This window comes from Vicugna pacos, chromosome 22, assembly GCF_048564905.1.
Source record: "Vicugna pacos chromosome 22, VicPac4, whole genome shotgun sequence".
In the NCBI taxonomy this organism is placed as follows: Eukaryota; Metazoa; Chordata; class Mammalia; order Artiodactyla; family Camelidae; genus Vicugna; species Vicugna pacos.
This window is the reverse complement of record NC_133008.1, coordinates 10,640,285-10,664,726: the sequence shown is the minus strand read 5'-3', so window position 1 is coordinate 10,664,726 and position 24,442 is coordinate 10,640,285. Positions and strand designations below refer to the sequence as shown.

Below are 24,442 nucleotides of genomic sequence, written 5' to 3'. Positions count from 1 at the left end.
AAGTGTGGGGGACGCCAGTAGTATCTTGGGGTTCTTTAGTGGGGGACGCACACAGAGCGCTGGAGGGAATCCCTTGTTTCCAGCCTCTCTCAACCCTCATGTCAGGACGGTCTCAGGCGGGTGCTGGGGTGTCCCTAACGCCTCTCTGACACTGGCTAGTCTCTCTTTTTAATGGTGACGAGAGAGCAGGCTGCAGACTCTGCATCTCCTGGAGCTGCAGACCCTGGCTGGGTTTCGGCAGCATTATCTTGCTTTCAACATTCTTATTTTTATGGGGACCGTCTATCTATAGCAACTGAAGCCTCTTTTCCAGTTGCTATTGTGAGAGAAAGATTCTTCTTAACATAAATTTTACAAAATAGAAATTGGCGAGTCGACTTAAGGAAAAATGTGAGCTATACAAGAGCACAGGTTCCACACGGGTGTAGCCAAATGTGAGGGGTTTCCACGCATAACTTCCGTTTGAGAAGCACCAGGTTTAAGGGAGCAGACAGGAAGTGCGAGGAGGCAGAACTGGCTGGGCTGGGACCTGCCTCCTTCCCTTTGCACACAGTTTGTGCCTCAGAGAATGCCCTTGTCCTCTCATCTCTGTGTACTCGGATCCAACCCACCTTTCCCATCCTTGCTCTAGGGCCCCTTCCTTCACAAAATTTCCCCGGATTCCTCCCCAGGTAAAGTGAGCTGTCTCCCGCTTCTATCCCCAGAGCACTTTGGGGACAATGAGGCTTTTTGGTTCTGTTAAAGCAGCGCATCCACGATTCCAGTCATTTGTGCCTAGTGCAGCACAGAGCATACAGCAGGTGCTCAGTACGTGCTCACTGTGAGTCTCCACCTTATGGCCAGAGGATGAGCACGTGCACTGTGCCAGGTCAGCGGAGCTGGGGATGGAAACCCAGGCAAAGCGCTGTGGGACCCCCAGCTACTGGTTGCGTGGGGCTTCTGTGGCTTAAGACTTTGCAGTGACCATACTTGGCCGAAGCTAAACTCGATGGGAAGTGCACGTGAGGGCTGAGTGGTGAAGGACAGAGGCGGGCAGCCACCATCCCTGTCTCTGTGAGGTGCCGCGAGTGACTAGGGAGGTGGGAGTCCATCAGAGCTGATGTCTGTGGCAGCTCTTGTCCTGTCCCCAGGAGCCGTCTGCTCTTATCAAAGCCACTTACCCTCCTCCTCCCTCCTCAGGACACTGCCACCTCCTTCCCCTCCCAGCACAGGTGACCAGCGCTCTGCCCTGGTGGTGGGAGCTGCTCATCAGGAAGAAAGAGGAGCTTTCTTCTCTTAACATCGTGATTACCTTCCCCCGTTTCCATTTGGGGAGAGACAGTTTGGCCTGATGGGGAACTCCCCAGGGCGCCCTGAAGCTGTGCAGACTGGGATTTGAACCTTAGATCCTCCATCGATGGCTTTGTGACCTTGGTCAAGTGACCTCCCTCCTGGAGCCTCCAGTTTCCCATTGCGATCCCTGCCCTCCAGGTTGTGCTAACAAAATCGGCACAGGGATGGGCATTTGGCAGGAGCTCCTGCCCCATGAAGCTCTGGTCCCGTCACCTGCTGTGCTCTGAGGCTGCAGTGGGGGTAGGGGGTGGCATGGCCAGGGCAGAAAACGCCAAAGGGGAGGTTCCTCTGCCCCGACTGTAATGGCCGCAAATGAGGGGCAGGACCCCATTGAACATGGAAAATCCAGAATTTGTAGTTCTCAAATTTGAGTGAGCGTAAGCACGATCTGAGGGTGCTTGCCGAAATGCAGATTCCTGGGTGCTGGCTCCCGAGAGTCTGAGGGGGCCAGAGAATGCAACTTAAATAGTGCCCCCAGGAGGGTGGGGGTGCCAGGAATACCTCTGAGAGCCCTGCCCTAGATCACAGGGCTGGGCCATCTAGTCCAGAGGTCACAAACAGGACCAGCACTCAAAACTGAGGGAGTTCCATTCGTATTCAGGTTTCCTGTTCTCTGGGAAAGTCCAAAGCATTGACAGTCCTGAGCCTGACGGGGGGCCGGAGCCGACTTGCATCTGCTTCCTTCAGATGGGGCTTCTGTTGTTATTTAAAGTCCTGGCCCAAACCCGGGTGCTGTGGGCCTTGGCGGCTCTGGCGAACACAGCTCTGGTGTGGAGAGCCGGCTCTGGATGCCCGGGTTGGGGGCTGTCTCCAAAGAGCTGCCATGTCCACCGAGGTCTGAGCAGGGAGGAGGAACCAGTGGGTGAAGGGGAGAGTAAAGGTCACTCCTGGGAGGGGAATAGCGTGTGTGTGAAGGCCAGAGGGCAGGAGGCCGGGCCCGTTGGTGGGGCAGGGAGAGGCCTGAGCGGGGTGGGAGGTGCGGGCAGCAGTGAGAAGTGGGACCCGGAGTGGGCAGGGCTAGGCCACACCGAGACAGGGAGGTGCTGGCCCCCGCTGGACAGCCGTCTCAGGGAGCAAGTGCTGACTGCAGTGTGGCGGACGGGAGGTCACTGAGCAGGTCTGGGGCTCGGCAGGGGCCCAGGATGGGAGGCAGCCAGGCTGTCCTGCATAACCAGTCTGAAGGAGAGGGCACGGCTGGTGGTTGTTTTTGCCGCCACAAGGAGTGAGCCTGACCAAGGCTGCAGAAAGCAAAGCCAGAGATGGGAAGAGGAGGAGAGAGAGGCAGTCCTTGTGACGCTACTTGGACTTCCCGATTCGGTTTGTTTCATGAGTTCTAAGTACCCACCCCATCCAGGGTAGCCAGATAAAACACAGGTTGGCCGGTTAAATCTGACTTTCTGACAAACAATGATTCTTTTTCTTCTGTTAAGTATGTCCTGTGCAATCTTTGAGACATACCTATACTAAAAAATTGCTTGTTTTATTTATCTGAAATTCACATTTAACTGGGCATCCTGTTTCTTGATTTGCTAAGCCTGGAACCCTAACCTCACCCTCTCTTGGGGGTTGAAACCAGTCTGGTTGGGTTTCTGAGTCTCACAGCTTAAGGGATCTCAGTGGAAGCAGGCTGTTGAGAAATGACTCAACGTGCCTGGGGTCACAAGGCCAGCAGGACACAGTGGCTGGATTAGAACTCATGTCTGTGACTCAGGAACCTGTGAGGCCTCTTTTGAGAGGCTGGGGCTTAGCAGAGAACATGATCTGAAGCTCATGTGACAGAACTGGGTTTGAACAGAACGTGGAGCTGGGAGGAGAGTGAAGGGAGAAGGGGACCAGGGCTTGGAGCTTTGTTGACGGAGAAATGATAGTAATTATTCTTATTTAATTCACTCACTAAATATTTATCAGGCACCGATCAGGACAAGGCACTGTTCTCATTTCTTTGGTATCTGGAATGGGCTGATACTGTCACTGTTTATCTTCCCCATTTTACAGAGTGAGGCTATGGGTCTGGGAGTTGATGAAGATGAGATTTCTCCAGGCCCCCGGCCCTGAACGCCGTGCCCCACCCTGCCGGCCCACACGGAGGCTGGCCTGCTCCACCGCTTGCTGCATGTTCGAACCCAACTCCCCACCCCCTGCCTGGACAAAGCCATGCAAATTGAAATTGCTGGTAAATGCTCAGGCTGCATCCGCCCTTGGCAGGTGCATCCGTTGCGATGTATCTGATGTTTAATCCTGACATCCCGTGTCCCGCACCTGGGTCCAGCCCTCCTTGCACACCCCCAGTGTGAATGCCCAGCCGTGTCTCCTTTCTGTGTTGTGGGATGGAGGATGCTGGGGGGAGGGGGCAGGAGCTCAGGGCCTCAGCAATGCCGGAAGTTGGATCCAGGCCTCTGGTGCCATGGTGACGGTTACTATAGAAACACACAGGCTGCACTCAGCACGCCCACCGGGATCTGTGGGGCGTTTTTCACAGACTGGAGCCAACAGGGTGGGGGACGCGGCAGTGGTCAGGGTCCCCCTTCCAGACTGAGAGCCAGGTCTTGTCTTGGGGCTGCCCCACCTGTGTGTCCATCTTCGTCTCCTGCCACTTGCCCTCCCCTCCCGTCCCCTTGGAGCCATGCAGTCTCCAGTTTGGGTGGAGAGACATAGGCAAGAGGGAAGCAACCGGGTTAAAGCGCAAGAATACACTTGGCAGCGCCACGGAGAGGGCGCGGAGGGTGATGAGACGGACGGTGCTGAGGGGGTGGGATCAGGGGTCAGGGAAGGTGTGTCTGAGGAGTGACATCTCTCCCCCCTGCGCCCTCCGGCCCGTCTCACCTGCATAGTCCGGTCTCTGAATCACAGCACCTGTAACACTGTAATGTCACTGCCTGTCTCCCACCCTAACCTGCTTCCTCTTTGAAGGCAGGAGAGAAGTCTCATTCGTCTCTATGTCCCCAATGCCTGGTACGTAACAGGGACTTGATAAGACACACATTCCCTGAGTGTGACCCATGGGTCAGGCCATGTCACAGATGGTTGCTCAGGTCCCCTTCATATTGAGTCCCCAGCGAAAGTATAATCTGATCATTTCGTATCCCTTTAGAGATTGAGGAACCAAGCTCAGCCAAGTTAGGAAGGCAGCTTCGCATCCCACAGCTGGCGCGTAGTAGGGCTGAGCTTTCAACCCAGTCCGTCCTCTCTGTGTTCCTTTTATGTAATGTGGTAACAGCCTTATTGAGATATAGTTCGCATACCGTACAATTCACCCTTTTGAAGTGGACGAGTTAATGATTTTTAGTTGATTCACAGAATTGCACAAACATAGAAAACAAGCAATTTTAGAACCTTTTAATCACAGCCCAAAAAATAACTAATCCCTTTAGCCAGGGCCCCCAACCTTGGCCTCGTAGGAGGACTTGAACTTCAGAAGTTGGCTGCAGTTGTAAATTTAGAGCTGAGTTGTGTGTGGGGTGGCTGCCTTCTCTTGGCGTAGCAATCACGAGCTTTGGCTTATTGACATTTTCAATGTATACGCTTGGCTTCTCTGAATTAAGACTCTGATTCTCCACTCAAAATCTCAGAACAACCTACGGACAAATAAGTTGAATTCCAGGAGAGCCTTCAGAGGGCTTTCCTAGCTGGAACACGGAGGGTGCTGTCTGCACAGTGGCTCAGAATGCCTGGAATTCACCAGACTCTGCATTTTTAAAGCCCGAGGCTTTCTGGAAGCCTGACTTTGTGGCATGTGCTGGCAGAGAAGGGGCTGCAGCCAGGGGAAACCAGGGACTCTTTGAACCCCAGGGCTCCTCTGCCCTCCTCTTCATGAAGGGCCCGTGGTGACCCGTTTAACCCATGTGCCCAGTTCCCTTAGCCCTAGGGCCAGTGAATGGAATAGGCAATCGATTTATCCTTTACTTGGTGCCCAGAGACTCCATTGTCCCACATTTTCACATCCTTCTTCCCACCCGCCTCCAACTAACCACAGGTGCTTGAAATTCACCTCTGAAGACACGTTTATTAAAGTATTGAAAGGGAAGAGTTTAAATTTTCCCTTATCCTGGTGCACAAAAGAGGTCACTTGTCTTTTTACCATGGATACCAGGGCCCCCACCATTGCCCAATTTGGCAGAAGGTTCAGAATCTCTCTCCTGGCTCCAACTCTCCCTCCCTGGGAATCGTGCAAGAAATTCAAGTTCTTCTTTGGTGTCCAGCGGTCAGGCTGCTGTCAAAGAGGTGAGGCGAGCTCCGGAGAACCTCACCAGATCTTGCATCCTTTTGCTCAGGGCCAGCTCTGTGTTCTCTGCCCCTGCTCAGAGCCAGGAACCAAACCTGGCCAGCTGAAGCAGAAAACTATCTCTTAAAGGTTGCTTGTTGGCTAACTGTCAGGCTGCTGTCAAAGACAGGTGAGGCAAGCTCCGGAGAACCTCACCAGATCTTGCATCCTTTTGCTCAGGGCCAGCTCTGTATTCTCTGCCCCTGCTCAGAGCCAGGAACCAAACCTGGCCAGCTGAAGCAGAAAACTATCTCTTAAAGGTTGCTTGTTGGCTAACTTCCAGAGTCTTTTTGGAGGGCCAGAGATCCAGGCTTGGAGTTCACTCAGCTAGGACCAGCTTCCAGACTACACAGCTGTTCCTCTGCTCGGCTCAGACACTGCTGCCAGCACCACCAACGCTGGCAGGGCTGGACCCTGCATGCGGGGGCTGGTGTTGAAAATGGTTTCAGCTCCTGGCCACTGTCTTTATCATACAGTCCCTGTTTCTCTGTGTCGCTAGTGCCCACACTAATGTCCCGAGGGGGCACGTCTGATAGGAGAAGCCTAGCTCGCGTGCCATCTCCCTAGCTACAAGGCAGGCTGGGAAGTGAATTTCAGCTTTTGTAGTGAGCAGTGGTCTCTGCCCACCAGGTAGACTCATGAAATGGCAAATTCTCCCCCAAATGAGTTGCCCACACGAATAATCAGTTACCAATGGCTTCTATGCACATTTGCCCATCTCCCTCCTGTCCCTTTGTCCCATAGGATTTGAAGAGGGACAGCCATTGGCCCCTAAATAAGTGTTCCTTCCCCCATCCCCCAGGACCGTGGGTGTCTGCCAGGCATTTCTGTAACTGAGATGAGCCACACGTGACTACACAGAATAGAGAGAGAAGCCTGCTCTGAGATGATGTAAAGCCACAAGGACCCAAGTGGGAGGAGATGTTCCCCAAAAGAAATCAGGGTACCGTTTCCAGAAGAGGGGAATCTGGGCAGGAAGAATGACACGTGTTCACCACAGCTCGGGAGTCCTGTGGCCAACCAATTAGGAAACAACGTGTTAGAGCAGACTCTGTGGTCCCCTCTGCCAGACCCATCGCAGGGCACAAGCAGGATTTGGGTCTTTGGGTCTCTGTAACACTCCCCCACAGGACTCTAAGCTGCTGGAGAGCGGGGCACATGTCACAGTCTTCTCTGGGTCCCCTCTGCTTGAACCGTGCCTGGGGCAGGGCAGCAGTCCAGGAAGTGTTCGTTTATTAAGTGACATCACAATGAAGCTTGTCCGCAGATGTTTGTGGAATGAGGGAAGGGGTTTTTAAAAAGGAGACTAGGGTTTGTAGCTCTTCAGGCAGGGTGAGATGGAAGGGATGTGTGATCACAGAATCTATACGCATAGCATCTTGGGTCCGGAGGGACCCCGGGGGCACTGTGTAGGCCTTGATCAGTTAAGCAGTTCCTAGGATTCTGACATCCTCTGTCTGTTCTTTCAGGACTCAGGCATCCAAGGTCACCTCATTATGGTTCTGTGTGAAGAAGACAGTACCCCAAAGGGGCCATCGATTTGAAACATCTGATCAGCTTTCTGAGTCGGATCCGGTAGCTCGTAAAATCCAATAAATGTCAAAGATCTGTCAGGCCCATTAACCTCTGGAGGTCTATTAAAAGACTCTGCTTTTGCTAAGGAGATTCTGTTTCTGTCACACAGATACCAGGGTGGCCAATTCTTAAAACCTCTGAATGTAGGAAGTTAGGAAGGGGGCAGATTTAAAACGGGATTACCTGGTGTCTACCAGTTTTGTCTTAAGACTCTGCCATTTCTTGCGCTGGTACATACAGAGCATCTGTCAATGTGACCAGCCCTGTGGTAGGTGTGTGGGTAGGGGGCCTCCTCCAGGAAATGTTCCAGAACTTCTTTACCTACCTCCAAGAAAATGGACCTGATTCCTTTCTTCCAAATACCCCACGCACGTCTCTGTTTTCTCCCTTCCAATGCTGAAGCATAGTTATCTGCTGGATGTGGGTCCCTTCCGTTAGGCTCTGAGTGTTGCAGAATGGGGAGTTTGTAGGAATCTCTTTGATAAGGAGTGAGGGAAACCTGAAGCCAAATTACTGTAGCAAGATAGGAAATTTGGTTGGCACGTCTGTCACACGCCCTCCCCGCACAGGGCAAGATGGGCACCGGCACATGCCATGTGATGGCAGGGCTGCCTCCAGCAGCTCCAGGCGCCCTGCTGCCAGCCTCACATTCCTGTGAAAAGAACTTCTCTTTCCCAGCAGAGCCAGCCAGCCTCCCAGGCTGATGCCCGCTGGCCCAGCCTGAGTTCACTTGCCGATCCCCATGTATTCCTCTGGCATGTTGTGCTGTCATTATGCTTCTGGTCTGTTTCCTACCTGGAACTGTGAGTTCCCTGATGGTTGGAACCAATGCCATCTTTCCAGAGCCTGATGTAAAGGCTGGCACACAGCGAGACCTTACTGAATGCGTGTGGAATGAAGGACTGACTGAATGAATGAAATTAACATTGTCGATGGGTTTCTGTGTGTCAGGCACCGTGGAAGTCCATCTGTAGGAAATTGTCTTTTCAAAGTAGCTGCAAAGCTATCCCCTACCTTCTATGTCTTTTTGTGAGGGGAACTTGCTAGGTCCACACCAATGGCAGAGTCCGTTTGCCTTGAATCCTTGGGGCTGGTCCTCACACTCGTAATGATCAATCGGATGTGATGGAGGTGACACTGGGTAACTTCTGGGCCTTAAGAGAGCCGTAGCTTCTGTCTTCGCTTCTTGGAATACCCCTCACAGCCATGCTGTGGAGAGGTGCGTGGAGGAGAACCGAGCTTCCTGGCCAACAGCTCCGGCTGGGTTCCCAGCTGGTGGTCAGAGCTGTCAGTCATTCGGGCGAGGCCATTTTGGACTGTCCAGCCATCCCTGGGCCTCAGCTGGCACACGTGAAGCAAAAGAACCACCCAATCAACCTACAAAATTGTGAGACATAATAATTAATAATTATAATACAATTTTGTCCTCACATCAGTCCTATGGAAACAGGCTCAGAGACATTAAGTAGCTTTCCTTAAATCACACAGGCCTTAAACAGAATAGCATCAGAGTTAGAGCCAGAGTGTTCTCGTGGAAACTAATTTTGCCAGCTGTTAATAATGGAAATCAGTAATTGGAAAGCAAACCGTTTGGTAAAATCTCAGAAATGTGTTTCAGAGCCAAGCACTGGATTTGGTTTGACTCTTTTTTTTTTTTTTAAATTGAAGTATAGTCGATTTACAATATCGTGTTAATGTCTGGTGTACAGTATAGTGATCCATTTATACATATATATCTATATATTCCTTTTCATATTCTTTCTCATTATAGGTCATTACAAGGTCCTGAATATAGTTCCCTGTGTAAGTAGGACCTTGCTGTTTATCTATTTTATATATGGTCATCAGTAATCTGCAAATCCCAAACTCCCAATTTATCCCTCTTTACCCTCTTTCCCACTGGTAACCATAAGTTTGTCTTCTATGTCTGTGAGTCTGTCTCTGTTTTGTAAATAAGTTCATTTGTGTCCTTTTTTTTTTTATAAGATCGGGATATAAGTAATATCATACGGTATTTTTCTTTCTCTTTCTGGCTTACTTCGCTTAATATGACAATCTCCAGGTCCATCCATGTTGCTGCAAATGGCATTATTTCATTCTTTTGACATGGCTGAGGAGTGTTCCACTGTGAGTATATACCACAGCTTCTGTATCCAGTCATCTGTTGATGGTGGTTTGACTCTTCTTGGGGGCTTTAGGCTGGTAGCTAGATTTAGCCTGGTAGGACAGATGGTCGGCGCTAGAACAGTAGCCTAGTGTGAGAGATGCTGGCTGCTGTGGTATGACGGGATGGTGGGGACGTGGCAGACAGGGGAGGGCGTGCCTCAGCTAAAAGAGACAGCCACCACGAAGGGCATGCCTGTTGCTGCTAGGTGTGTGGGTTGGCCCAAGATCGTTAGATCCTCCAATGCTTCAAAAGCTCTAAGTATTCAAATTCCTCCATCTTGTCTGAGTCAGGAGGAAGGGGGTTGGAGAAGACATTCACACACCAGATCTGGCCCCCAGAAGCCCAGCTTCGGACTTTCTCTCAAAAGCGTCATCCCAGTTTAGGTCCTCGAGAGGGAAACAAACCCGCTGCCTTTGTTCCAACAGGAAAAAAGCAATTTTGTTTTCACAAGCTCCAGAAAGGGTTCCAAAACATTCTGATATTTCCCCCCAGAGTTAAGATAATTCACCAGGGACTCCAGGCCCATCTTCCACGTCTCCGCTGGCTTTTGCTTCTCTGAGCTCTTGTCATCCTGTGAAACGCTGCTGGTTCCCAGGGGAGGCCAGCCAGGGCAACTCCCTGCTGAGAGGCAGGCAGCTCCTGTTTTCCGAGGCCCGGCCCAGGGCCCCTGGAGGGATGTCTCTCTCCGCGCACACATGTGGCCCTGTGGAGCCATCCTGGGCAGGAAACATCCCCCTGAATGTCCTTGTTCACTGGGTCCAGGACCTGAAGGTGGAGACTTCCGCAGGGAGCCTGAGCCAGGCCTACGGTGGCCGCAGAGGCCCTCAGAGAGGCTGGGCAGCCATGCCACCCTCATCCTTGACCTTGCCCCATGGCCAGCCTCAAGCTCACGGCCTTTGTTTCTCGGTGTTCTTCTGCCCTTTTACAGAATGGTAAAAACCTCCCCTGCTTCTCCCTGTCTTATGATGCCTTACGCTGCTGCTGGGGTCGCAGTTTGCAGCTACTGCCGGTGTTTCACGTCCACGGACTGATGTAGCATTGACTGCGCCCAGCAGTGTTGGAGCGCTGCCTGCCTGGGGCTCAGAGAACGGAGGCAACTTGTGCAAGATCGTCCAGTTAGTAAAAGTAGCAGCCCCAGATGCTCTGTGGTTACCTCTGTTCTCACTCAGCAGATTTGTAAATTCTACTGCTAATAATAATTCCTGTGTTCATCACTGAAAGGTCCCCTTCCTTACCCTGATCCCCGCATGCCCAGTCTTCCCCCCCGAGGCAGCCACTGTTTCCGGCTTCTTGTGTGTGCTTCCAGACATCACATGTAACAAAGTTACATGAAGTTGGGACTGGTTGGGATCAGCCAGGCTCCAGGGCCACTTGACTAATGATCGCTGCTTCTTGGGGAGAGTGTGGCGTGCGCTCAGGGACGCACCCTGCTCAGTCACTGGGAGTGGTGACGAGGCAAGGCCTTTCTCTGGGTGACCCCAGCCCCCGACCTGGGCATCAGGGGCCTGACACAGGCCACTGAGTTTCACAGGGCAGCACACTCCTCTTTTACAGGATGAGCCGGGAAACTCCCAATGGGAGTGTCCTTCCGAATTATGGGGGTGCTTTTCAAAATGCAGATTCCCAGCTGTCGCCTGAGGCCAATGGAATCCAAATATCTTTGAGAAGGCCCAGGCGTCTGTCATTTTAAAGCTGCCTAACATCCTTTAGTGAACTCACGAAAGCACACAAAGATTTGTGCGTAAAGAAATTTAAGTGCTGGGACGCTTGCTGCTGCCCTGTTTGCCTGAGCGCAGCATTAGAATGTCCGCAGACGTCCGTCAGTAAGGGGCCAGTTCCCTACGACAGAATACTATGCAGTCGTTAAAAAACGAGTTACATCTTCACGACCTGGTATATTGATACCTGCATTCAAAATCCGCTGATAATGAGAAGAGTAGGGAGCAGAGCAGTGTGTGGGCTGGGCGTCCAGGTCTGCAGAGAATACTTCTGCTTGCATGTATATGGATTGCCTTCTGGAAAGTACATAAGAAAGAGTGGTTGCTTCCTGTGGGGAGACCCTGGGGGACTCTTTACTGAATACCCTTTTGTACGGCTGGAGAGCTCCACAGTGTGCATGCAGAAGGGAACCAGGCTCACGCTAGCAACAGAGAAGCTCCCAGGTGAATCTGACGAGCCCCCAGGCTTGGGAACCACTGGGGTCGATGATTCTCTGCCTTCCTGGGGATGTCTCAGCTCTGAAACTCGGGCCCTGGGATCAGTGACTAATCTATGTAAACTGTAGGGTGGCCCTGGAAGTGCAGCGTCACCGTCACTCCTCCCCTTGAGTCAGTCTGGAAAGGCTGTGGTGATGACACATTGTCTAGATGGGGCCAAGTGCTGCTGTCCGTGCATGCGGTTCGTAAATACTAGCCCCCTGGCCAGGGGACACCAAGCAAGGGCTGTGCTGGGTCCCTGAACAGTGGTTGGCTTCCTCGGCTTCTTAGGGAGAAGGAAGGTGGGACGTCATGGGACACAGTCGTGGGCCAGAGCCGGCAGTGGCACACCCTGTGCCCTGGGACTCCCTGCCCACTCACAGGTGAATGCATCCCAGCTTCTGTCTAGAGGGTACTTACTCCGAGCTCCCCCTCCAGGTGCATCATCCTCTTTTCTTCACACCTCACATCCCCCACTGTACAGAGAGGTCAAGTGACTTGCCTTTGAACTTAGATCTTTCTGACACAGAGCAAGTCCTGTTCCCCAGTTTTCACGACCCAAGCAGCCTCCTACTGCAATAGGGCCTGCTGCCCTGGGGTCGCATGTTCCCAGCACTCTTTCCTGTGCGCCTCTCCCAGCCCCCAGGGACCCAGCGCCCCGGGGTTTAGGTGATGAGGCTCCCTCAGCTCTGATCTCAGAGTCACTCCAGCAAGTGTGTGGGAGAGAGGTGAGGGCACTCCGTGTCCCCGAGTCCAGGCAGACTGGGTGTGCGAACTTGGCAGGTGTGCTGGAGTTTTGTCTGTAGGAGTCAAGAAGCTCACCGCATGTGCTTGCACCGAGATTAGAGCAAGGTAATTTTATACATGTGTGTTCCGTGCGGTACCTCCAGCACCTGGAAAAGCGCCTGGTACATAGAAGGCGCTCAGTAAATCTTTGTTCCCTAAATGAACAAATGGGCCATTGACTTGTTTGCTGAAGCTGCTGTTGACAAACTAGGTGACTATGAACTGGTCCTTCCCCTCTCTGAGCCTCAGTTACCTTAGCTCCGAGGAGGTGGGTCCCTTCCACCAGGTCTCAACCACCCAGCCAGCCCAGTTCTCATCTGAACCAGCCTCAGGGACCTGTGAGCAGCCCAGAGAAAGCTGTCCTTCTGTTTCCCTGAATATTGGTCCTCAAATTAAACAAATCCATTTGGAGTATTCAGCGTTGCCATGGTATTACAACTGCTCTCCTTCTCTCTCTTTCTCTCCCTCTCCCTCCCTCCCCCAGGCAGCTGAGGTATCCCTTCCTCTTGCCAGCCCCCTCCAGCCCCTTAAAGGGCCAGCTGTGCAGCCCCCAGAGAAAGATGCCTTCTGAAGTCGCAGGATGGTTGCTGCTTCCTGGCAAGGCGTTCATTTAGTTTTATCGTTTGGGGAGGCAAAGTGCAGCTAGGAGCCCCAAGGAACTGGGGCTCTCTCCAGGCTGCCAGTGGTTGGAACCGCAGGCCACCCATCCGATTCTCATACCAATAGGACCCCAGAAACAATCCAGGTGGGAAATGAGCATGATCTCCCAGTGGGCCAGTGGACCAGAGCACCCTGGTTCTATGAAAGGCCAGAGCACGGTGGACGTGAGGCCGTTCCTTTGGGGCAATAATTAATGTTGCTTAAAATGCGAGACGTAAATTTGGTCACGGTGCCCTCTGAGGCCACTGCCGTGGGCTTTAGAGATGGGATTCCCCCCCTCCCAGCTTTATTGAGCTATAATTGACATATAACATTGTGTAAACTGAAGGCATACAATGTGATGACTTGACACATGGACATACTGCGTATGTTGACTTAAAAAGGCTAGTTAACCCGTCCCTCATCTCACAGGGTTACCATGTTGTTGCTGTTGTTACGGTGAGAACGTTTAAGATTTACTCTCACATCAGCTTTCAAGTGTACAAAGCGCGATTGTTAACACGGTCCCCGTGCTGTGCGTCAGATCCCCAGAGCGTAGCCGTCTTATAACTGAAAGCGTGTGCCCTTTGACCAGCATCTTCCCATTTCCCTACCCCCATCCCCTGGTACTGCCATCAGTCTACTCCCTGTTTCTGAGTTCAGCATTTTCAGGTTCCATGTATAAGTGAAATCATACAGTATTTGTCTTTCTCTGTGTGAATTATTAAGTGTGGAAGTTCTTTGTTTTTAATTGAAGTGTAGTAGATTGACAATGTTGTGTTAGTTTCTGGTGTACAGCACAGTGATTCAACTAAATATATATATATGTATATTCCTTTTCATATTCTTTTTCATTATGATTATCACGAGATAATGAATATGGTTCCCTGTGCTATACAAAGGGTGGAAGTTCTTAAAGGCACTGCCATGGTGGGAGGGAAAGACCAGACGTTTTCATAAATAACCAGATTTTGGCAAAGGTTAATAAAAATAATAAATTATTATTATATAAATAATAATTATGATCAATAGAATTTGCATACCCGTCGTGTCTTACATGAAGCAGTAACATCCCCATTTCACTGATGAGGAAACAGGCTCAGAGGAGCCCAATATTTGACCGTGGTGGTTTGGACTGTGTTTTCCAGAATCCCCTTCCCTGCGTGGCTCAGGGTGTGCTCTGGCAGGAAGAGGCACGTGTGCAGGAATCAGGCAGTGGAGGTGAGCAGTGGCCACACTCACCGTGGTGGACCTCGTTGGATGTGGTGGCAGCGAGATGCAGAGGTATCAGTGGCACCTGGGGGAGCTTTGCTGTCTTCAGCTCCATGTCCAGTCTCCCCTGGGCACTTGTGGCAGATGCATGGAGGCAGCAGTCCCCTGGTGTCTCCTCCGCCAGTTCCCCCTTCCCAGTCCCACTTGGCCTCCCAGATCCACGGGCCAATGAGCCATCTGACCCTCCCCCTCCCCTGTCCTGACCTTCCTTCTCAGTGGTGTAAGAGTCATCTCCAGTAGTAAAGCCTTTATTCCATGACCCTGGTAGCCTCTTCCCTGCTTGAATCCTGCCTGATACCTTGACAAAGGCATGGCTACTAAGAGGTGGAAGGAACCTCGATTTAAACCCAGCTCCGTCCAACTGAGAAGCCTCTGTTCTCTCCGTGATGTCCTCTCGGGTTCTCATAAATAGAGTTATTGGTCAGCCAGGCGCCTAGTGCTACGGTAGACCACGAATGACACTGAGGAAGGAGACGCCAGGCTTGCTCTCAGGGAGCTTTTGTCTATTTAGAGAGAGAAAATGAACAGACCTGATGCTTGAGGCCATATATACATCAAGGTCTTCCCTAGCGGAGATCAGGTCAATTATCAGAGTTTATTTCCATAAACTTCTGGGTGGGGCATAATGCCATGCCCGGGAGGGGCTGCAGGGGCGAGCCAGCCAGGGGCACGGCGGGGTAAGGTGCGGAATTACAGAGACGTACAGCCAAAGGGCCGATGACATCTGCTGTGTGTGCCTGGCCAGCATCCAAGCCCTCTTCTTCCAGAAACTTGTTCCTTTGGGAAAGGACGCTTCCTCTAGTCTCACCCCATGTGGTCTGGGCGGGGCTGACCCTTCTCTCTGGCCACAGTGAGAAGTCAGCTGAAGGATTTTGCTGGAGCTATGGGAGAGAGGAGAGAGGACCTCCCTGTCCACGGGCTGGCCACGCTGGCAGGAAGTGAGCCAGGGTCCTCCAGGGGCTGCCACCTGGGAGAGACTGCCCAAAGGTGGGCGGGGGAAGCAGGCTGAGAGATGGAGAGGCAGCTCCCCGCCATCCTCACACCAGCCCTAGGTCCACGCTGGCCTGGGCGTGTGTAGATTTGTAAGCCTCTTCTCCCAGTTGGGTTTTTGTCATGGAGAACAAGCTGACTTAAACAGAAGGACTCAGGAGAGAGTGGCCACACTCGGTCACACTTCAGAAAGGCCTCCTGGAGGGGTTGGTTTGGGTCCTTGGGAGAGAGATCAGGAAGGGACAGATGAAGGCAGCAGGAAGGGAAGGTGTTGGCTGGGGGAGCAATGAACTAAGGCAGGGAAGAGCACGCTCGTTCTGTGCGGGATGTGCACTGGGGCAGTTTGGCCAGGACCAGGCTCTGTGGTGCTGAAGAGCCGGGCAGGGTGAGGAGGGCACACAGGGCAAGCCAGAGCCGACCTTGAATATCCAGCCAAGGTCTGTGGAGAGCCATGGAAGGTTTTAGACCAGGGGTGCAGTGGATGTCATGCCTGGCATTGCTGAAGATGCTTCATGTTCAGTGGGGATGAGTTTGTTGGCATCGAACGAGCTGGGGCCTCTATCAGAATTTGAAATGTGCTCCCCGGCAGCTGAACTGGGAAGAGGCCTCAGGCGACTCGCTCCCCATCTGGGGGCCTTGGTCTCCAGAACATCACTGGGTCTGAAGTTCCTGCACAATCAGAGGACAGGGTTGGGTGACACAGAGGAACCGGGCCAACAAGAGGCTCCCCGGCATTCTGTAGTGGGAGGGGCTCATGGTCAGGCCAAGGGGTCAGGAACCCTCCTCTGCTTTTCCTCTGTGTCCGGGTCACACACGTGATCACCCAGTCGGAGGATTAGCTGATGACTGTCTCAGGCGCCGATGAGGAGACCGCAGGGCCAGGAGCTAATAGGAATGAGTGTAAGTCCACAGAGAGCCGGGGCACTGATGGGCTGCAGAACTCACGCCCATCTCGGGGGGCAGTGACACCCACTCTAGGCAATTGATACCAAGAGGGAATGGAATCTTCCAGTTTTCTCAAGAGAAGCCAGAAATCTAGACTTTGACATGAAATTGCCCAATGTTTAAATGCTGGAAGCCATTTTCTTTTGAGGATAAGTCCAACATGCCCAGGACCTGGGTTCTGTTGGCAGCCTGCCTGTTCACCCTGCATCAGCTCTAGGACTGGAAGGACCGGACCTGTCCTGTCCATTGTTGTGTCCCCAGGGCCCTGTCCCGGGCCCGTATTGTGGAAGGAAGGTTGTCAGTGTCTGCCGTGTGAATGAACAAGTGGACGAATGTTTCCTGTGGTATGCTTCAGGCTGGGCCACCCCCCTTTGTTGGATGTACTGACACAACTGCCAGACCTCTCTGGCTGGCCTGGTGGCCTGGCCTCAACACGAATAAGACCACCTATCTTTTTGCCTCTCAGGCAGCTGCAGAAATGCCATGAGCATCACACAGCCCCGTCTTCCCCCATCAGGAAGGAGCCCCATCTTCCCCAGCTGCCTTGCTGGGATTTCTGGAACCTGAGGAAGATGCTGGCCACCTTGCCAGCTTCCAGGGCTCAATGAACCCTGGGCATCCTTGGGCAGCAAAGCATGTGGGAGGGACTGAGGTGCCACCTAGCTGTGGGTGGCAGGTGCCTGCACCTCACCTTCCAGACACCTTCTCTGGGCCAGCTTGTGTCCTCAGCAGTCCAGATTTGCTGGTGGGGAGAGGGGCTGTGCAGAGAGCCAGGAGCCTGCTGGCCATTTTCCAAAGCCTGCCCACACCAGGGAAGGAGGAGGTCACTGCAGCCCATCCCTCCCAGAGGGACTGCCAGTGCCATTCTTGCATCCCTTGGTGTGGTGCTGAGACCCTCCAGGAATGCATTCCTTTCCCCGCTCCCCTACAAGCCCCATCCTTGCCACACATCTGGTGCTTTCATGGCTACCGGTCCACTCAACAAAGATTTACTGCAGGCTTGCTGGGTGCAGGACCAGGGATGGGTAGGGGCAGTGCCTACCCTCCTAGAAGCTCCAAGCGTCAGACCAAGTAATCACAGATGTATGTGTGGAAGTGCCAGCTGTGCAGAGCATCAGGAGGCACAGAACAGGGGATCTGACCTGGTCTGGGGGCGTGGCTCTTTGTCAGGGAGGAGTGTTTGAGGTGGGCCCTGGAGAGCACTTTGCAGCAGGGATTCTGATGTGCAGAGATGGAGGCCCCCGTGGCTGCCCCAGGAGAGCAGGGTGGCAGGTGCGGGGGCGCCGTTAGGGGGCTGTGACTGCGGTCCAGGAGGAGCCGGTGGGCGCAGGAAGGAGGAGGGCAGCAGCAAGGATGGGGCGGAGAAGTGGGCAGACTCGGGCTATATTAGGAGGACTGGGTGACGGCTTGGACGGGTGAGTGGGCAGGTGCCGGGGTGCTGCCTGTATTGGTGGCTCGTGCCCCTGGGAGGCTGACAGAGCCTCTGCTGAGATGGGGAACCCTCGGGGAGAAGCAGGCCGTGGGGTGGTGTGCTGCGGGGAGCAGGGGGAACCTCTGAGCCAGCCGCAGAGCGTCATTTGCTTTCCCCAAATGTGCTCTGCTCCTCACACCGCCAGGATTTCCCACGTGCCGCTGCCGGAAGGCTGTTTCTTTCTGCTCTCTGGGCCAAACGCCTGTTCACGTTCTAAGGCCCAGCTCAGATGCCCCTTCCTCCATGCTGCTCAACTGCACCCCTGGTGGGAGCTCAGTGCCTTCCTTTGCTCCTAGCCTGAGTCACACTGGACCCAAAGGAACATTTCAGCGGTGGAGGAAGGAAGTGGGGAAGCTGGCAGCAGGCTGACGGTCACCTTGGCTTTTGGGAGCAGGAGGGCATGCGTGTGTGGGTGCCTACCCGAGGGGGAGGGGGGCAAGTGCAGGGAGGGGAGGAGGGGGTGCTGGTTTTGCCTGTCTTCATCACTCCTGGGCGGGCTGTGTAGACTTGGTGGTCAGGGTCATGGACTCTGGATGCAAGTCCACCCGGCTTAGAGTCTGGACTCTTACACATCGTACGCTCTGTGACCCTGGGTGAGCAATGCTGCCTCTCTGAGCCGTCGGTAATGGGATTATAATGGCATCCGCCCCACTGGGCTGGGGCGAGAAATGAATGAGATGATCTCATAAAAATATTCAGCCAGGACCCGGCGTATGGAAGGCATTCACACCTAGTGGCCATTCACCTCCCCTCACCCTAGGCACGCTGTCTGGACTCACCGCGCGGGTCTTGTCCCTGCTGCTCCCTGTGCACAGGAGCACGTGCCCAGGCGCTCCTGGTGGCACTCAGCAGAGACAGTCTTGTGTTTATTTATTTATGTGTTTATGTGGTTGAGGTTATCTTTTCTGTAAGCTCTGAGAGGGCTGGAGTGGGGTCTGGCTTCGCTCACCATTGACTCCCAGGCCCCTAGCATGAGCTTCACGCAGTAGGTATGACAAGCATTTGTCACATCAGTGAATGAATGTGGAGTGGTAGCCCCCCTCCTCCTCCTCTCTTCCCTCCCTCTTCCCTGTTTCTATGACAAGTCACCCTCAAAAGCAGAGCTGCCCTCCCACTGGACCTGGGATGGGCCTCCCAGCCCTCTCTGGGAGGGATGAAGCTGGTAGCTGGAACCTAGAAGGAAAGTGGAAGGGCCAAGACAGATCTGAGGCTCCCCTGAGACTCTGTGGCATGGCCAACATCTGTCACAGAGTTGGTGCTTCTTTTTTTAACTGATGGCTGCTGTCACCTTTCACACCTCTGAGCATACTTGAGAAATTACACTTTCCTTTTGTCTAAAAAAAAAAAGTCCTAAGGCTTATTGTTATTTTTATTACTTTTAAGGTCTCATTGCTTGTTTTAAGCATCCTAAATTAAAGCCACTAATTTATATTCAGCCATATTGGCAGAATTTTCTAATCTGTTAATCGTGGCTGAACTTTAACCTGCTAGGAGATTGTACCAGAAGGTAACCTTTTGCCTGGAGAACCCTTAAAATTGTCAACGAATTTGTTCCTCTTCGGGAGGCCCGCCAAATAAGACAAATGCAAGAAAGCATTTCACCGCCATCTGGAAGATTGATACTCATGCTCCCGAAATAAAGCCTTGTCTTTCCTATTATCTCTGGGAGCTGAGGCTCAAGATATTTACATGGAAAACGAGGAGCGACCAGCAGTTTGATTTTTTTCCCCTCTTTTTTTCCCTTCAGGAAATTGCTCTCTTATGCAAGAGAAATACAAGTTCACCCACAGTGGAGCAGTCATATGATAAGAAATCTGTTTGCAAGAGAGGGAGGCTCATTTCCCCTTTGAGAAGCTGCATTTGTTTGAGGGAAATGCGGAGAGAGAAAGCATTTTTCTGGGAGACAGGGAAGGGATTAAGGCATCATGACAAGCACACGGTTTAGAAATGAGCCCAATTAAAAAAACATGAACCCATCTGACCCTCGTATGAAAATCCGGAGCTGTCACCGTCCACTCCTTGATTTGAGAGACCAGCACAATTATTCTGGAGATCATTAAGATGCTGGGGGAATGAGTTTTCTGGTTTTGCCTGTGATTTCCATTTTCTCATTACTGACAGAAGCTGCATTTATGGGTTTTTCTCTTTTAAACAGGAGCTTCTCAGACTCATTTTTGAAAAATCGGCCTCCCCCAAAGGTATAATGTCATAGCTAAAATAGGTTCATCTCTGCTGGTTCCATGAGAACTGTCCCCTGTCCCACCCCCAGCACTTAAAACTCTTTTTTTTTTTTTTTTTTTGCCTTTGGAGATGAAGTCACAGCCATGGGCAGGCAATTAGATTTCAAAGCTGGAGAACTCCGTTGCACTTTGCCAGGAACTGCTGAAGCAAGCAGGACAGCCCATGGGCTTTGAATGCCTGGCCCGGAAACAGGCCCTCCCCGTGCAGCTCTCCCAGGGATGGGCTGGAGGAGTGTGTGTTTGTCTTTGTTCTGCAAAGGGAAATCAAATTTCATTCCCCGAGCCCTATCTGCATGGTAATTCCGTAGCTAGGCGATATTGGCGCATTCAAGAGGATGGGCGACTGCGGAGTCTGTGAAATGCTGAGAGCTGGCAAGGTCCAGGAGAGGGTCAGCTTCCAGCGAGCAGGGCAGCCCTCCAGCCTGATTCTCAGCCTTCATCTGTGGCTCCACTATCACTGGAGGGCCGTTCTATCTCTGAAGACTGAAGGCACCCTTGTGTGCCCAGCCCAGCCGTCTTTCTTGTTGCTGGCTGAGTCACGGGGTTTGGGAATGAGATCTGATTTCCAAAGCTGCTGAGAACAGAATGCCGGCACTTGTTCCAGAAGCAGGGTGGTGCTGTGGCTGGAACTCAGAACTGGGAGCCGCCTGGAGGGGGACCTGGAATTGGTGGGTTGTGACCCCAGAGAGTCCTGTTGCTCTCCCGGAGCTTATCTTCTCACAAGGGAAGGACAGTGCACAATGAAATCACCAGAAAGATATTGCTAGTGACAAGTGCTGTGATTAAAGTGAAACCGAGTGGTGGGAAAGAGCAAGACGGGAGGGCTTCTCTGTGGAGGTGATGTTCAAGGGGAGCCCTGATGAGACAGAGCCAGCCATGCAGAGAGCTGAGGGAACAGCATCCTAGGTAGAGGGAACAGCAAGTACGGAGCCTCTGAGCAGGGTGTGATATTGGCCTGTCTGGAAAGCAGAGAAGAAGCAAGTGTGGCTAGAATCTGGTGATCAAGGAGGAGAGGGCATGAGATGAAGTCAAGAGGCAAGCACAGTCACAGGAAAGAGTTCGGGAGAAGTGCTGAGTATGGGAGGGTCGTTGAGTATGTTGAGGCGGGGTGGGGGGGAGACAGATGACCTGATTTGTATTTTAAGAGGAGCGCTCTGCTTTCTGGGTGGAGAATGGACTGGAGGGGCACAAGGCAGGAGGCAGGGTTGCTGGTCAGAAAGCTACTGCAGCGCTCCAGGTGGGAGAAGGAAACCGTTTCATCCTCCAGTGAGAGAAGGCACCTTCCACAAAACAAATAGGGTGCCTTTCTTCGAGAAAATCCGTTCAGGATTGTGCTAATTCTGCACATTGAAAACCTCACTCCGGTAGAGAGCTGGCTGGAGGTTATGAACGCTCTCTGAAGTATCTTTTACTAACCAGGCCCCGGACATGCACCTGTGTGCAAGGGTCTGATCTGATGAACACCAGCAGCCCTGCAGTAACAAGCCAGTGAGAAAGGACTTGAGCACAGTGTCTCCAAAGCAAACCCCCAGCAGAGTATGGAAGAGGCCATGGTTTGTGTTGTATAACCGTGAGGCAAGGCAACATTACACACTCCACGTCCGACTCACGGGCATGCGTTCCAGACTGTGTCTGAATCTGCCTTGCTGTCTACAGAAATCAGCACAAATCAGGATACGTTTAACACCCGCCGTTTACTTCTGTCCTACATATTTCACAGTCTCCCAGCATGATTATCAGTTACGCTGTACAGAGGAGAGCCTATCTCGCCTGCTTTATTGCATGTGATAGTGGAGACAATCCAGATTTCTTAAATTCTTTGTAATTTCTGACTTTCCATGAGCTGAAAAAAATACCATCAGTGTTGAAAGAAATCAGAAGGATTTCTTTGGGAAGATTTCGACAGACGTTTTCCCAGTTGCTGTGTGACTTTGAGCAAATTAATCAGCCTCTCTGTGCCTCAGTTTGTTCCTCTGTGAAGTGGTAATGATACGATGTCTCCTTCTCAGGGCTGTTGTGTGCTTCAAGTCAGATCTCGAGCACACAGTCTTTTGGGACAGTGTTTGGGCCGTGATACATGCTGGGAAAGTGTTATCTGCCCCCAGGGAGGCAGCTGGTCTTCACATGAGTAGGGCTACATTGGACATGAAATGCCACAGCTGTAAATGCACAAAGGATGTAAGTGTGCCTCTGCAGATCAGACTGCTGGCAAGTCAGGGCTATGTGTTGACAACAGTGACAAAGGCAGCAATAAGTATACATTGAGTGGAGACAGTGCTACTATTACAAGGTATATTTATCAGGGTCCTGGCAGGAAATAGAACTTCATTCAGATGATCCCACTGAAGAGACATTAATGAAGGCACCAATCATGTAGGAATGGAAAATGAAGGGAGCCAAAGAATTTGAGGTATCCAAAGACGATGGTGCTAGATGGCATTTATTGTCACAAATTCCCCCCACCCCAGCATCCAGGCCCCTTTGCAAAAAGACTTTGCAGTTGCTTCTATTAAAAGATGAAGTCCATTTTCCCACTCCTTGAATCTGGCCTGGTCTTGGGACTTGTTTTGGCCAATGGATCGTGCTAGACATGGTGTCATAAGAGGTCCAAAGCAAGACTTCCAGAAGCCTTGTGACTTCTGCTTTCACCTCCTTGGAAGATGACAGGAGACTTCCATGTACAGAAGCCTGGTGATGAGAGGCCACATGGAGGAGAACCAAGGCACCCAGCCAACAGCCAGCGCCAACTGCCAGCGCCAACTGCCAATCAGGTCATCCACCAAGTCAAGCTGTCAGGTGATGGCAGCTATGTAAATGATTCCCTAACAGCAGAAGAACTTCCTAGATGAGCCCAGCTCAGACTGTAGAATCATCTGCAAGTAAATGATGATTGTTTTGAACCCCTACATTCGGGGTTGGTTTGTTACACAGCAATAGATAACTGATACAATTAATAATAGCAGAGGCCAGTACCATCCCCAGGTCTGAAGGGTCACACAACTGCTAGAGACCTGTGCCTTAGGAAGGTGGGAATGGGGAAGAGATACCCCAACCTCTTTCCCTTCCTCATTTTCTATTTCTTTTCAGTATCTCCTACTGGGCAAACCCAACCAGAAACTGGAAGTTGAGAGAGACTGGGTGACACAGTCCAGAGGGTCAACCTTCCAGTGCTGGGAGTTGCTCTGGGGGTGGGTGGAGGGCACAAAAGGAAATAGCAGCAGGTAGGAATGTGTGTGGGGCCCCACCCTTACTCCACAGGAGTCCTCAGCTCGCGTGGTCCTGGGGAGCCCTCCATCCTCAGAAAACCCGAACACACTCAGGGGCGGTCCCTGTAGACATCGCCTGATTTCCTGAAGAAGAGAAAACAATTTGAGATCGCTCTGTGCGTTAGTTACTGTTTCTTCTGAGCTTTAAGGGGGTGATTTTCTCCATGGCCTGTGCTCACCACTGCTCAGACATTCCCCCATTCCCCATGAGACATGAAAAGGGAGAATGCAGCATACACCAACCCAGGGACCGCATCTCCAGCCATCCTTGCTGCCCAGACCACGTATCCCACAGGGGAGCTCTCCAGTCATCCTCCAAACTTTAACAGAACTCCTGAGCCCACATTGCTGGTGAGCACCGCTTCCCGGGTTCTGCCCACTCCTGCTGCATGATCCTACTGGCGGGGCCCACCAAGTGATCCAGAGTCAGTGACCTGCGGGAACAGAGCAACCTGGCGTGGCCGACAGACGCCCCCACCCCCAGCTGGCAAAGTTCTGCTCTCAGGCTGGGAAGGAACCAGGGAGCTTTTTATTCAACCCCTGCCCTTGCGGCAGGAAAAATGAAACCACATTTTCAGCACTGCCCTTTCACAAGCAGCAAGGGCAGCCTCTGCAAGTTGGTGACAATTTAAACTTTCTGGAAAGGTGGAAGGGGTCCTCATTTTCTTGCTGTTTTACCCTGAAATGATATCCACAAAATAGTGAGCGGTCTAGCTTTAGAGAAGAGCAGGGCAGGGCTCTCAGGATGGATGGGGTTTATCCTGATAAACCTCTTTCTGGGCTGGAGGAAAAGGCCAGAAAGGGATGGAAGCAGGTTGACTGACTGGGGAGCCAGGAGACTTTGCAGAAAAACCTGGGTGATGAGTACAGACAAAGTAACTCTTTAGCTTCTCACAAAAGAAACCAAAGGAGGAGCCAGCTGAAGTGGGGAGGGCGGAAGGGGGCTGCCCTTAGATGATGGAGTGCCAGCCGGCTCCCACAGAGGTGGAGCCTGACTCCCCCCCCGCCGGCTCCCACAGAGGTGGAGCCTGACTCCCCGGAGTAGAGCGGAGGGGGCTCATCTGGGGTGTCTACCCCTACGATGGAAAAGCAATAGAAAGAATGTGAAAAGGAGCCACTCCCCTGGGAGACAGACCTACTAGGCCTGTTTCATCTTGGGCCTCATGATGCCAGGGTCCTGTTTCAGATGGTGACTTCTTAACGAGGCCCCGCGTTGGGAGGCCACACGGCTCTGCTATCTATCACACGGCCAGAAACAGGGCTCCACTGTTTCCTGTCCTTTTCTGCCGCAGGATCCGGTCCC

General features: G+C 52.3%; 2 long non-coding RNA genes across 2 annotated transcripts in view; both read left to right on the top strand.

Moving 5' to 3' along the window:
* LOC116285050 (uncharacterized) overlaps positions 1 to 24,442 on the top strand; it is a 311,898-nt gene that overhangs the window by 240,842 nt on the left and 46,614 nt on the right. The gene's annotated exons all lie outside the window — the stretch shown is intronic.
* Positions 3,783 to 5,546, top strand: LOC140688415 (uncharacterized). Its single transcript, XR_012063093.1, has 3 exons — positions 3,783 to 3,875; positions 4,243 to 4,284; positions 5,423 to 5,546. It is a non-coding gene; the product is annotated as an uncharacterized lncRNA (long non-coding RNA).